Source organism: Alexandromys fortis, unplaced genomic scaffold (assembly GCF_014885135.2).
Source record: "Alexandromys fortis isolate MF-2015 unplaced genomic scaffold, M_Fortis_MF-2015_v1.1 scaffold_192, whole genome shotgun sequence".
In the NCBI taxonomy this organism is placed as follows: domain Eukaryota; kingdom Metazoa; phylum Chordata; class Mammalia; order Rodentia; family Cricetidae; genus Alexandromys; species Alexandromys fortis.
Window position 1 is genome coordinate 2,444,886 of NW_026068071.1, and position 13,489 is coordinate 2,458,374.

The 13,489-nt window shown below is 38.6% G+C and overlaps 1 protein-coding gene across 8 annotated transcripts in view; it reads left to right on the top strand.

Annotated features, from left to right (window-relative positions):
- Positions 1 to 13,489, top strand: part of Mid1 (midline 1) — a 341,636-nt gene that overhangs the window by 213,129 nt on the left and 115,018 nt on the right. The window contains exon 1 of one of the 8 annotated variants that reach the window (XM_050121016.1): positions 10,619 to 10,803. The exons of the other annotated variants lie outside the window; for them this stretch is intronic. The gene's annotated coding sequence lies outside the window, so the exon portion shown is untranslated. Of the gene's footprint in view, positions 1 to 10,618; positions 10,804 to 13,489 lie in introns of those variants that run through there. 8 annotated transcript variants of the gene reach the window in all.

Genomic DNA, 13,489 nt, shown 5'->3' on the forward strand with positions numbered 1-13,489 from the left:
ATTTGTGCTATTGTAAGCAAGATTTTGCTGATGAGAATGTGAAGTCTCAACGTTAAAGAAGAAAATGGGTCCCCCAAGTCTCAGTTCTAAAGGATCTTGGAATTTCCCCACTCCCCTAAAGACCCTCATTACCATATCCATCATATTGTTGTAGGGTCTGGTGTTTTGTTTTGTTTTCTTTTGATAGCCTACAATCCAAGAAAGGCTGTGTAGCACAGTGGCTAACTAGGGTTTTGTGAGAGCAGGCGAGAGCCAAGAGGAGAAAATAGAGGTTTTGGAGTTCATCACCCCAGGGGGCTAATGTGCATAAAGCGACTGCTCCAAAGGACCTGAGTTTAATCCTCAGAGCTGCCAGTCAGGATCAGGATGAAGAAGCACCCATGCAAAGAATTGCTTCTGGATGCTGATAGTCAGGGGGCGGGAAATGGGACCTGAGCACCCCTCTTTGGACCACTGATGTTTTGGCAGTTTATGTTGTTGGGGGAGGTTAACTGGCTGTGGCTCAAGCACAACAAAGCTCCCTTCAGGGAAGTCACCAGCATTCCTACCATCATCTACTGCCCTTTGCCCAGCACCCCAGGAGTGACTAATTTCCCAGTCTGTTTTCCAAGAAAGAAAATAACTGAAGTAGCAAAACTAAATATTTGCGTGCATTAAAAATTGAGAATATGCTGGAGGAATTTGGAATGGAAAGCAGAGATTGAGACTGTTGGCAGAACTGCTTGGATCTGTGCCTTGAATCGAGTGCCCCTTGTTGACTTAAAGAATGACAAGCGAAAGCAGCTGCTTAAGAAGAGATAACTGACCAAGTTTTAACACAAAGGTGATAAATCAGACATTATTTTTTTTCACAATACAAGGCAATTGTGTCATATTTTCTTAAGCTAACATTCACGTTTGTTAACAATAAATATAGCTCTGCCACAGTAAAGCTTAGCCACCTTGAAAGTGCACTGCTCTGAAAGCCAGCCATTTTTATAGATGACTTTTTAAGTCACAGATTACATCTCAAGGACTAAGTCCTTTCAATTTCCCCTTCTTTTATTTAAAGAGACACATGCTTCTCAAGCTTGACTGAGTAAAAAAATATGTGATGAAATGCATTCTTAAATTGATCTCAATGAAAGGATAAAATGCTTAAAACAAAAGCTTTTCCTTTAAGTCCTAAATAATTGATTTAATAAAATAGAAAGTAAAAGTAACAACACAGGGCCCATAAATTAAGTCCCTGAGATCATACCTTTAGTTATGAATTACAAATTTATGCCTTATAGTTATATTCTACAAATACTTATAAATAGTTCTTAAACACGTAACAAGGAAATATTCTGATAGTACAAGAAAAAACACAAAATCTGCCATAGGAATATGTTTCAAAACTCATTAGTCAAAACTCTGACTGTTACAGAATTTATCCTGATAAATTGCAATTATTTTTGTGGTACTTGGGCTAGAAGCCGGGAACTCATACATACCAGGCAAAATGCTCTACCATTGAATTACATCCTCAGACCTATGATTTATTTTGAAGAATGTTTTTTAGCCCAAATATTGCATCTCCCCCAAAACAGTTTGAATCTTAACTTTTCATACTAAACCTCTTTGTATTGGGGCTAGTTTACTCTCTTCAGAAGACTGCTTGTTTTAAAAGGGACCTTCTCCTGTCCTAAACCTTATCACTGGAGCAGGGAAGATGGCCCACTGGGTAAAATGCTTGGCTTGAGAGCATGAGGACAGCAGATCCCACATAAAAATCAGCAAGTAGGCTAGAACTGGCAGAACTGGTCCGGGAGGGGGGCGCTCCTCAGACAATGTGGCCTGACCAATTAAGGTAGCTGATTGGTGAACTGGAGTTCAGGGAGCAACTCTCAATAACCAAAGTAGAGAGCAATCTAGGAAGACAACTTACATCAGAGCCTGGCTTACCCATGCACACACATGCACCCACACACACACCAACACATTTATGTGTACCCACACACAGGTGAACACAGACACACACACATATTCATACATACCACATACACACAAACACACCAAAAAAAAGAGAAAAAAGAAATAAACCTTGTTGCTTCCTTCAGTGTGGAAGAGGAGCAGAATGTTTCTCAACTTTCCCAAGTATTCTGAAGGCCTATGCTGCTGACGCAGTAGCAACCCATTTCCTCCCTTAATGAAGCCTTTGTGATCTCATTCCTTCTGGTTGATTCCTACAAAGATGGTCTCCAAAACCCATGATCCAAGCTTGGTTACAATTTTGCCTAACCAGGAAGGAAATTTATGTGGAGATGTTATTTGTCATTGTTCCCACTGCCAATCAGATACTAACAGAACCTGTCAGACAACAGGACATTCCAGTTGTAACACATCTTTGACATTCACGAACCTTGAGGTTCTGGTCACAGATATTCATTTCCTCCAACATTCCCCCCACTTTCTGTATTTCCCTTTCCTATAGCTGTAACTATATGGCCACTATTATATTCAAATTTGAGTTAACATCCTAAGATCGAGCACACATCCAGCTAACTCCGAGTGCTACATGGTGTGGTGTGTCTACAAAATTCGCAGGCTGGAAATTTAATTCCCAACATAGTAATGTTGAGAGGTGTTCCGGTGTTCAAAGGGGGCCTGGCAGCAGTGGGTTTGGCCCTTTGTTCTCTGATATCTAAGGATACATCATTCCTCTCTTCTGGAAGACATAGGCTTTAAGGAACAATCTTGAAAACAGAGAGCTAGGGTCCTCCACTGCTTACATCTTGATCTTGAACTCCACAGGATATGCTTCAGAGCTGTGAAAAATACATTTCTATTCTCTATTCCATAGCCAGACAGTCCCTTTCTTATAGCAAGACAAACTGGCCCAAGACACGGTGCTTTCTGCTTTCTTTGCCCACTGAATCCCTGGGTCATCCTGTCAAATCACATTGCTGAAATTATATCAAACAATAGATTGTAAAGGCTGGACGGGACTTTAGTACCCTTAAGAAAGAAATCTATACTTTATATCTGACAACTAAACATTTAATAATTGAAGAGATGAAATTATATCTCTCTGCCTAAATGCTGCAAAGTTGTATACTAAAATTAAAATACATCTATGGTCATACCACTTTAAATATATCCAATCAAATCGAACGTTAAGATATTTTTGCTTGTTTATTGGCAGGGGAAGCCAGAATGTCAAGAAAGACTACACAGACATGACTTGAAATATCCCTTTTTCTAAAATAGTCTACATATACCTGCCAACTTTGTTACGCTATCCCTTTGACTTCTTTCATTTTATATATGAGTTTTTAGAATGATTACTTTCCCCAGATACTTGTTTTCTATTTCATTTATTAAAATCTAAGTTCTCTAAGAGCAGGCCTTTGTTCCCATATTTACCACTATGTTGCTAGTGCTTAGAGTTGCTTCTGGCAGGTGGCAAGACAAAAAAAAAAAGCAAAAACAAACAAACAAAAATCAATCCAAATTCCTGTGGAATAAAAGAACTGACTTTTATCTCTTTTATCTTCTTTTTTGTTACAAAATAAGTAAACTTACAATTAAAAATTGTTGTTTACAGATCCAGCCTCCTCTCCCACACGTTTGTGTATGGTATATGTGTGTGGTTATGTGTTCCCATACACATGCATGCAGAAGTCAGAGGAAAAAATTCTTAGGTGTCTTCTTCTGCCCGTTTCAACCTTATTTTTTGAAATCAAGATTCTTACTGAACCTGAAGCTTGCTGTTTCAGCTAGCCTGGCTGGCAGGCCACTGAACTCCAGGGATCTCTTTGTCTCCACCTGAAATCACGCGATGACAAGCATTTATGGCCAGGTGTAGTTATTGAGTGAATGCCAGAACTTTGAACCCATGTTCTCTTTGTAGCAAGCGCTCCCACCCACTTAACCATCTCCCCTGCCCTCTTTCCCATCTTATTTCAACCACTTTGATATGGAACAGAGAGCTGATGTTTCAGTTGAGGTCCAGGCTTATCTGAAACCATGATATTCTTTCTTTCTTTCTTTCTTTCTTTCTTTCTTTCTTTCTTTCTTTCTTTCTTTCTTTCCTTCCTTCCTTCCTTCCTTCCTCCCTCCCTCCCTCCCTCTTTCTTTCTTTCTTTCTTTCTTTCTTTCTTTCTTTCTTTCTTTCTTTCTTTCTTTCTAGCAGCTTTTGATTATCTGGGCAAAATCTGTAAGTAGGACTTCCTTGATCTATGCCAGTTTTCCTGTAGTTGCAGCTTATTCTCAAGTGTGGTGTGATAATGAGTTTGAGGCTGGTGGTAAAAACATCATTGCTTCCTTGCAAACTTATTTTACCTCTGGACTTCCTTGACTTAACGATCATTCAATGCCAGGTGGCATAACAGTACTCCGCTTCTACTATAATTGCTAGAAAGCCCACAGGTGACCTGAATTCTATTTGCCACTGTTAGTCGGACCCACAAGTGGGGAGAGAAACTGTGTGTTGACCAGTAGGTTTCCACAGATCGCTCAGAGTTTTGCAGCTCTTGGGAGTGGGATGATTAATTGTCTTTGCTCTGGACTGTTTCTAGGGATGACTGTATAGTAGCAGAAAGTCTCTCAGAATCGAGATGGTTGTCTTCCTCTAAGGCTGGGGAGGCATTCTTACAGTCCACAGTACAAGATGCAGATTTCTTAAGCTTTGGGTTGCTGAGCTGTGGTTTAACTGGCTGTGTGCACCAGGTACAATGGATGACCCTTGTAGGAGGACAAAGAAAAACGAAACCATTTGCTGTGCTTTGAAAACTATTTTTCATCTCAGATTCAAGACTCTTATGCTTTCTGTCAGCATCCATGTAACCTGCAAGTTGATGGATTAGTTTATAAAGAGAAAAAAATCTCACATTTCTCTGCTCTTACAATGTTCATGTACAATATCCATGTCAGGGTCTCTTGTTTCCTGCAATGTAATGCCACGACCCCTCTGGGATTTGAATGACCCTTTCACAGGGGTGATCTAAGAGCATCAGAATACACAGATTTATATTATGATTCATAACCGAAGCAAATTTACAGTTATGAAGTAGCAATGAAAATAATTTTATGGTTGAGGGTCACACAATGTGAGGAACTGCATTAAAGGGCCAAGGCATCAGGTAGGTTGAGAACTCCCTGCTCTAGCAGATGATTCACAGAGGGCAAAGTGACTCAGTGGGAAGCAGAGAATGCAGCCTCAGGATCTTTGTGGGAGACACCATGGTTATGACCAAAGAATTCTACTGAAGTCTAGGAAGTATACAAGATTGTCCCCATAACAAAACAATCATTAAATAGTCATTCTTGTTAAAACAGAAATGCTAGTTTAGAGGCTAGCAAGATATTAAGAACACTTGCTTCTTTTCCAGAGGACCCAAATTTCCATCTCTGACCCCACATCTGACAGCTGACACTTGCTTGTAACTTCAGTTCCAGGGGATACAACAGCTGCTCCCATCTTCCTTAGACTACCCCTTCTCCGTTTGGCATAATCACACACAATAATCAAATGAATAAATCAATTGTTTTAAAGAAGAAATGTTAAGTCAAAGTACTAGTCTTATAGTGTCCCTTCACATAAGATATTCCACGAACACTGTGGAATAACTAAATGGATGGGCATCCTTCCTGCTTCCTAAAATAGGAAATAAATCCAGATAATGAAACTATTTAGTGAAGAGGTAATTCAGGACAAGAGGGGACAAAGGACAAGAAAATGACAATTTTGCCTGGCACTTTGGAAACCTGGCCTCACTTGATCCTCAAGGGAGTGTGAAATTTCTCTCATCCTCATTTACAAAGAAGGAAACTGTGTATAAGATATGGAGAGTGTCTGTGAGTTTGAGAGACGTAGGGTATCAGGTCCTTATCTGCCTTTGCAAGGAAATGTCAGAGTCCAGGCCTGAACTCAGTATTATCTGCTTTTAAGCTATACGTTCTTTTGTATGGTATCGCATTGATGGGATTGGCTCAAAGGCAGACAAAGGGCAGTTGGGCCTTCTAAGTTCAAGGTTTAGCCCTAAGTTTTCTTGACAGTACACCAGAGATAGAACAGTTTCTCAGTCATCTGAAATAGAAAGGACAGAGAGGACAAGAGAAACAAGGAGAGCAACAGCAGAATCTAAACAGAGCAAAAAGACGGAAATTTCTAATGCCATGCAAAATATAGTACTTACTTTTCAGAGCTCACTAAGCTTAGACTGCAGTGCTATTAATAATGAGTAATATGTTAAGTTTGAAAAGCTAGATGAACTTGCATTATGCCTTATTAAATGACTCATCACACTGACAGCTTTCGGAGAGTTTGCAGCACTTTGATTTGACAAAACCAATATACTGTATTAGTTGCTTTGATTGTTTCTCTACACAGTGCTCATTACATGGTTTCCCTGGGAGTTCTAAAAGGGTATGTTTAAAGTTTAAGTTAAGGGGCTGAGGAGACAGCTCAGCTGTCAAAATCCTTGTTGTGTAAGCGTGGTGACCTGAGTTTGGATCCCCAGAAACCACATAAAAAATCATCTATAAAATCCCAGTGCTGGGGAAGCAAAGACAAGTGGATCCTTGGAGCTAAATGGCCATCTTGTCTAGCTAAAGCAGTGATCTCCATGCCTGGCAAGAGACATTTACCAAAAAAAAAAAAAAAAAAAAAGAATTAAATAAGGTAGAGAAAATAACTAACATTAATCTCTGTCCTCCACATGCACTCCCACACATGTGTGCATATAATCATATGCTCATGTATACATACTCATACAGAGAGAGAGAGAGAGAGAGAGAGAGAGAGAGAGAGAGAGAGAGAAACACATACCCAAAGTTAAGAGCAGTCTGTGAAGAGACAGTCTTTCTTTTTTTCCTGTAGTAAATAAAATTCAATTTCTGTAACTGTCAGTTATTTAGTAAAGGCAGCATCTCATTTTATATAGGGTAAAACATAGATCTAAAAATTTTGGGAAATAGAATATGGAAATAGGGAGATTTGATGAGACTTGGAGAGAGTTTTAATTTTATAATACTTTATATTGCATGTCTATGTGGGTCTTTTAATGGTAACCCATTTTTCCCCAGTTGCAAACATCCGTGTTCCCTGGAAAAATTACAGCTTATTCATTGCCATTTCAATGTAGCAAAAAGTGTTTTTGCTCGAGTTTCTCTGAGAAGCTTCCCTTTTGCCTTTGTTCTGTACAGACAGTCCTGATACTGTTCTTAATATCCTGTTTTTATCCGTCAGAGCTGTTGTCCTTTTCATTGCCATGTTCCCATCGTTCCCAGTCTTTCATGTGGTGCTTTACAATAACGATTGAGAACAAAAGAATCACTCCTCTTTTGGTTGCGTTAAAAGTGGAGGGGTGCGGGGAAGGGGAACTCTATCCTTTGACTGTAGGGCTTCAGTGATCACAGGAAATGTTTATAATAGTTAACCAGGAGTTGGGGATGAAGGTTAGGGTTTTTTTTTTTTTTTTATTTTTTAAGATCACAAAGTAACTTCAGGAGATTGGGAGTAGGAGGATTTTGTGTGTGGCTAACTTTGAAGTTGAGGGGGTGAAGCGGTTTTCTTTTTTATAATTACTCTGTGTGTGTGCGTGCATGTGTGCACGTGTGTGTGCTTGTGCACATGCATATGGTGGGGGTAGGCACGCAGGTGGTGGTCAGAAGACAACTTCAAGGAATCAATTGTCTTTTTCTAGAAAAAATCTGGTTCAAGTGTCTTCAAGAAAATACATCTCTCATACCATCATACTAATTTCAAAGCAACCTTTGATAGATTGAGCTGGGTGGTATTTTTAGATAAATAAACATTATCTAAAGGTTTCTGTCTTTGCACAGAAACTGTAATGTAATGGGGATGAACAAATGAAGAGACTTAGAATAAAAGCTATTAACAAATTCAAGTAATTTTCAAAAGGTGTTTTTGATTATGCCTGTGTGTGTGAATTTATATATGTATTTGTATACACATATACAAATAATGACTTCATTATATATATATATATATGTACAGGATTTTATAGACTTAGAGATTTATGAATACATCATAAATGCATATCAAAATATAAATATGCATGGAAAAGCACTTAAGAAAGGCAGCATTATGAGCTTTTCATCTGTGGGTGGTTTAAAAGAAATTAGTAGCTTCGGTTTCTGCCACCGCCATGATGTGGGTCCACTCACCTGAAGAGTCAATCTTAGATCTCCTGCTAGGAGAGCAGTTGAGACATATCCTCCTTGTCTTCTTTCTTTTTGTAGCCTATCACTGTTGTCAGACCCAAATTCTTATATGATAGCCAGAAAAGTGTAGAGTAGGAAACACCAGTCATTTTCAGTGTAATATAAAATATATTCAATTTGCTTTAAAAACAAATTGCTTTAGCCAGATTGGTGACAGTCACCTATGATCCTAGTGTTTGGAGACTGAAGGATTAAGATCATAAATTCCAAACCGGCCTAGATTTCAAAGTAAGACTAGGTTTGTATTTAAAGGAAAAGAAGAAAACAACCAGGATGCTTTGTTCCTAAAAATTAACTATAATATAGAAAACATGAAATATTTGAGGCCCTCTGATTGTTAGAAATCTCAACTAAAGGCCAACAAGCTGCGAACCTGAAAAAGATTATAAAATGCTTTGTTGTTGTTTATCATTGTCTTTTTATGGGTGGAGTAAACGTTTTGTTTCCTGATGTTTCAACTTGAGCTATTCAGGCTGATTTTCCCAGCACAGTGCCAGAATGTAGACAAATTAAACCTGTCTCACAAATGTTAACAACGTTAATGTTAAGTTCACAAAAGCTATTTAAAAAATCTTTGATAAAAAGTTATTTAAATTTCTATTTGATAGTAAACATGTGTGTCTTTGGTGGATCTCATGAATGTCTTAAGGAAATCATCTCTATTTTAAAACTGAGTAATGCCTATATGGTTAATAGATAGATGAAATTATTATTTCAAAAAAATGTAAACCCAGAATATCTAACTATGCATTTTTATGTCCTATGAAGTATGTTCTGGTTCACCATGAAGTATTGTAGTGTTATAAAAACTTGCACACTGTATAGTCAGAGTAAGCCCCCTGCTTCCCCTTTATCTTGCATGCTCCCTATATACCTTTGGTGGAGCCCAACTGTCTACAGGATAAACTGAATCATGCGGAATTGTTTTCACATTTTCCTGGTGAAGTACTTTAGTTGCAGTTTCTTGTCTTGTATAGTGATAAGCCACATCCTTCAAATAACTGCAGTGCAGGACAAATTTTCTTTTTGCTCTCAAAAAATCTACTTCCCTTTCTTGAGATAATCACATTTTAAATGATTTCTTTCCATTCTCAGTGCCCCCTTTGTTGCCATTTGGGAGACCAATTATGGAGAGCAAAATCAAGTTTGGGGGCAAATTATACTTTTGTAGCCTGTATATACATATGGTATTAGATTTATATAGAGTATATTAAATGCATATGAAATCAACCTTCTGTGAGTTCTAAATGCCTAGATTCAACACAGTTCAGATGTAAAACATATGAAAAATGTTTTGTCTGTACTTAACATGTACAGACTCCTCTTGTCACTTCCTCTGAGGTAATTCACCACAGCATTGTGTTAGGTATTGCATGTAATCTGAGGTGATTTTAAATATGTGAGAGGATATTTATATATGCAAATGACATACCATTTTGTATAAGAAACTTAAGCATCTATATCTTTAGTGGGGGTGCTCTGAAACCACTCTCCATGGAAACCCAGAGAAGACTGTTTACATATAGGATTCTTTGGGAATGCTTGTGTGTGTGTATGTATGATAGATATGTATAATTTATACATATGTGTGCATGCATAATTGAATATCTATGTGTAGTTTATGCACTTGTATGCTCTTAGTTGTATATTAAGGTAATCCACATAATGTAAAGGTATTTTAATAAGAAAATATGAATGACTTACTGTATCTGTATAAGGGGTCGTTCCTCCTACTGTAAATTGAAAACTAACTCCAGCCAGGAGATGGTGGCTCACACCTTTAACCCAGCACTCGGGAAGCAGAGGCAGGCAGATCTCTGTGAATTCGAGGCCAACCTGGTCTACAAGAGCTAGTTCCAGGACAGGCTCTAAAGCCTGTCTCAAAAAAAAAAAAAAAAAAAAAACCAAAAAAAGGAAAAAGCCCTAACTTCTTTCAGAAATTAAACTTGAATTGGGAGACAAAAGAAACAAAATAATGAACATATTATTTTTAAAACAAAGAAACCACCACTCAGAGCATAGTGAAGGAATGTGCTCAGTTGGGTGTTAAAAGGACCCAAGGTGTGGGAAGTGTGAGTTTCTGAACCCCCAAGCTGGGAAGGATAGTTCCGGATCGAAGCATGGAGAGCTGATGTTCTGCCTCTGGCTTCAGATACCATCCTTCCAATTATCTGAGCCACCGTGGGTCCCTGAAAAGCAGGGAGAGGGCTGATCTCAGTGCCAAGTCATCTTGCTTCTGGGCCAGGCAGTGGGTGTTAGCCTGACCTGAACTGCCTTTCCATTTTATTTCAGCTGAACATTGACTGGGATAGGGGACAGGGAAGTCACAGTGGGAACCGTGGAAAAGGCAGTTGATTCTTCAACTCAGGCAACCCTGGCGGAGTGGATGAGGTGGAGCTGGCCTTCCTGGAATTGTTGGCCCGGCTTTCCTGTTGTGTTTTACTGTCGACTCTCTCACAGACACACACAGGACTGCTCCGGCTCTGCCTGCCATCCACTACCTGGTCTCAGTGGCCTGTCTATCATTTTGTGGAGCCCCATCCTCTACCTACAGCGATGTTTCTTCAAAAAGAACTAGTGTGCAGTCCGTTGGTGGGTATTCAAGGGGATCTGTTTGTCAGAACCTTGAGTGGTGCTCTAAGGACTCTTAAGTACCAGTGTAGGAGTTTCTGCTTTCAGCCTGTTTCCCAGGCTTCTAGGAATGCATTGCATGATTGAGGCTTTCTAGGGCTTTTCTTAACTGTTGAGACAGTGACACAGGGATTGCTCTTTTTCATTGCCATGAGTGTCTTTTGCTTGCCAGTGTGTGTGGATGAACTTCCAGGAGTATTTAAGCATTCTGTTAAGTAAATTTGGAAGACTGGGTTTCAATTACAATAACCAGACTGTGTGACCCAGCTCCCATTTCCCCTTAATTTTGATCATTAAAACCTTCATATCCCCACAGACATCTGCCGTGATTCCAAATGATTCTTTTCAGGAATGTTCATTCATTATTAATCAGGTTGCATGGTCAGGCAAGTGTGTGATTATTTTAAAGAATGTCCTCGAGATCCAATTACTAAAAGTGCATGTGTTACAGGCAGATGTGGAAGGACGAAAAAAAGGGCTGCTTAATAGTTTGATTTGATTTGTATGAATTCCACCAGGTGAGTGTTTGATGACATTGTCTTCCCTAGTTCTCATGTCAGGCAAAATTTCATTTGCAACTTGATTTATCCTAACTAAAACAAACAACAAATTTTAAGCTGTTCGAATGTCCTAATTGATGGTTTAAAAACTCAAGGCTAGCATCTTGGTGCTTATCTGCTTGTCGTTTTGGCTTTAGTCAGTTCAGTCCCCCTGGATTCCCCCAATTTGTTTGGCAGCAATTCATACTTGTCTGTTACCAATTAAATGAATTTGGATGTGCTGACACGTGAAGGTTACATGTAGTGATACTGTAATTGTAGAGTAATGTGCATTACTTGTAGAATGTGACTGGATCAAACTTCTCCCCCACGTTCCTACTCAGTGCAGTATTTATATTAGAAAATCTATTTTGTCTGTGTGCTGTTCTCGGTCATAACAAGAGTGTGAAATTGCTAAATACTGTAGGTCTCATTCCCAGACTTCCAAAATGACTTTAAATCCAAGGGAATCTCCTCTCTTTCCACAAAGCCCCATTTTATTGTCATTCTTGCCTCCCCCTAGAGGGGGATAATCACTAAAATAGCCTTGAGTAGTGTGTTGATTATTAACTGAACGTTAAATACTAAGCTACATAGTTGAATATGTAGATGTTGTGTTCTTGTATTATGTCGTTTAAAATTTGTATTTGTAGTGAGGTCATCTTGCATATAGGAGCCAGTTTTTAATGAAGTTATTATATTCTTTCCTGAGTTAAGAAATTGTGCTCCTATGGATGAAAGCAGCTTCTTTCTCAGCTCAGCCTGTTGCAATTTCACATACTTGGGTTGATTCTGTGTTTCCCATAATTCGTTTTGAGCGTTTCAGAGTTTGTATTCTGCTGATCGATAAAAACACCATTCCATGTTCTTCAAAAGATATAGTACCTATAGTTCTATAATGAGAATGATGCCATACCCAAAGCTTAACCTCAGTAAATCAACTTACTTTTAGGTTCTCCCAGGTGATGGAGATAAGAGATATGGAACATGTTTTTGAGATAAATAATACAATTTATTCGTGCTATTTTCAGTGATATTTGTTGCTCACAGTTCTTTTAGGAGCTAATCTTTGTGAAACCAATTATATGTGTCTTGATGTAGCTTGTTGTTGTGTTAAAGCTATAATTCTCAATCTGTGTGTCTAGACTCTTTTAACAGTACTCTATATCCAAAAATATTTACATTCATAATAGTAGGAAAATTGCAGTTTTGAAATAATAACAAAAATAATTTATTGTTGGGGGTCAGTGCAGTATTGAGGAGCTGTATTAAAGTTTCGCAGCATTAGGAAGGATGAGAACCATGTGTTAAAGCTTTTGTTATTTGGGTTGTATTTTGGTAAATGTACATGTTAGTTTCCATAGTCTAAAGGATATTTGGACTAAAACCACATGAAGTACCTTGTGAACGAATCATCTAGGAAGTGGGTGGGAAACATTTGCTATTGACAATCAATCACAAGTAACCCAAAGGTGGTTTTTACAGTTTGTTCCTTGACCCTACCAGTTTGCCTGATTTTGATGATATTCAGAGCTGTTCAGTGAGAGACTGACAGTGAAATTATTCATGCATTGCATGTGTGATATCCTTTCTAGTTTCCAAATGAGAACAATAATTATGTTTTATGCAGTGTGCAAACAGAACACAGAATATGGGCAGGTGGGTAAAGGATACAGCTTCTCTGCGATACCTAATTCTTAATCTGATTCTTTTTTAAAATTAGAATTTAAGATGACATCTATTTATTTGTGCATTTGCACAAGCTTGCTTGTGGTGTGTGTGTGTGTATACAAGTGCACACCTGCATGCTCTGGCATGTCCATGGAGGTCAGAGAACAACTTGTGAGAGTCAGTTCTCTATTTCAGCATGCAGATTCTGAGGATCAGAGCCGAGTCTTCAAGTTTGGCAGTGGGTGACTGCCTTCCTTTACACACTAAGCCATCTTCCCAGCACTTGCAGTTCAACTTTTGAGTATGAAAGTGAAAGTTGTATGGTCTGGATGTCTGAACAAGAATGCTTGCCTGCTGAGTTTGATCATGAATTAAAGCTTGCAATGAATGCTGTCTTAATGGGATACTAGATGTTTCTTCAAGGTCAAGCATATGCT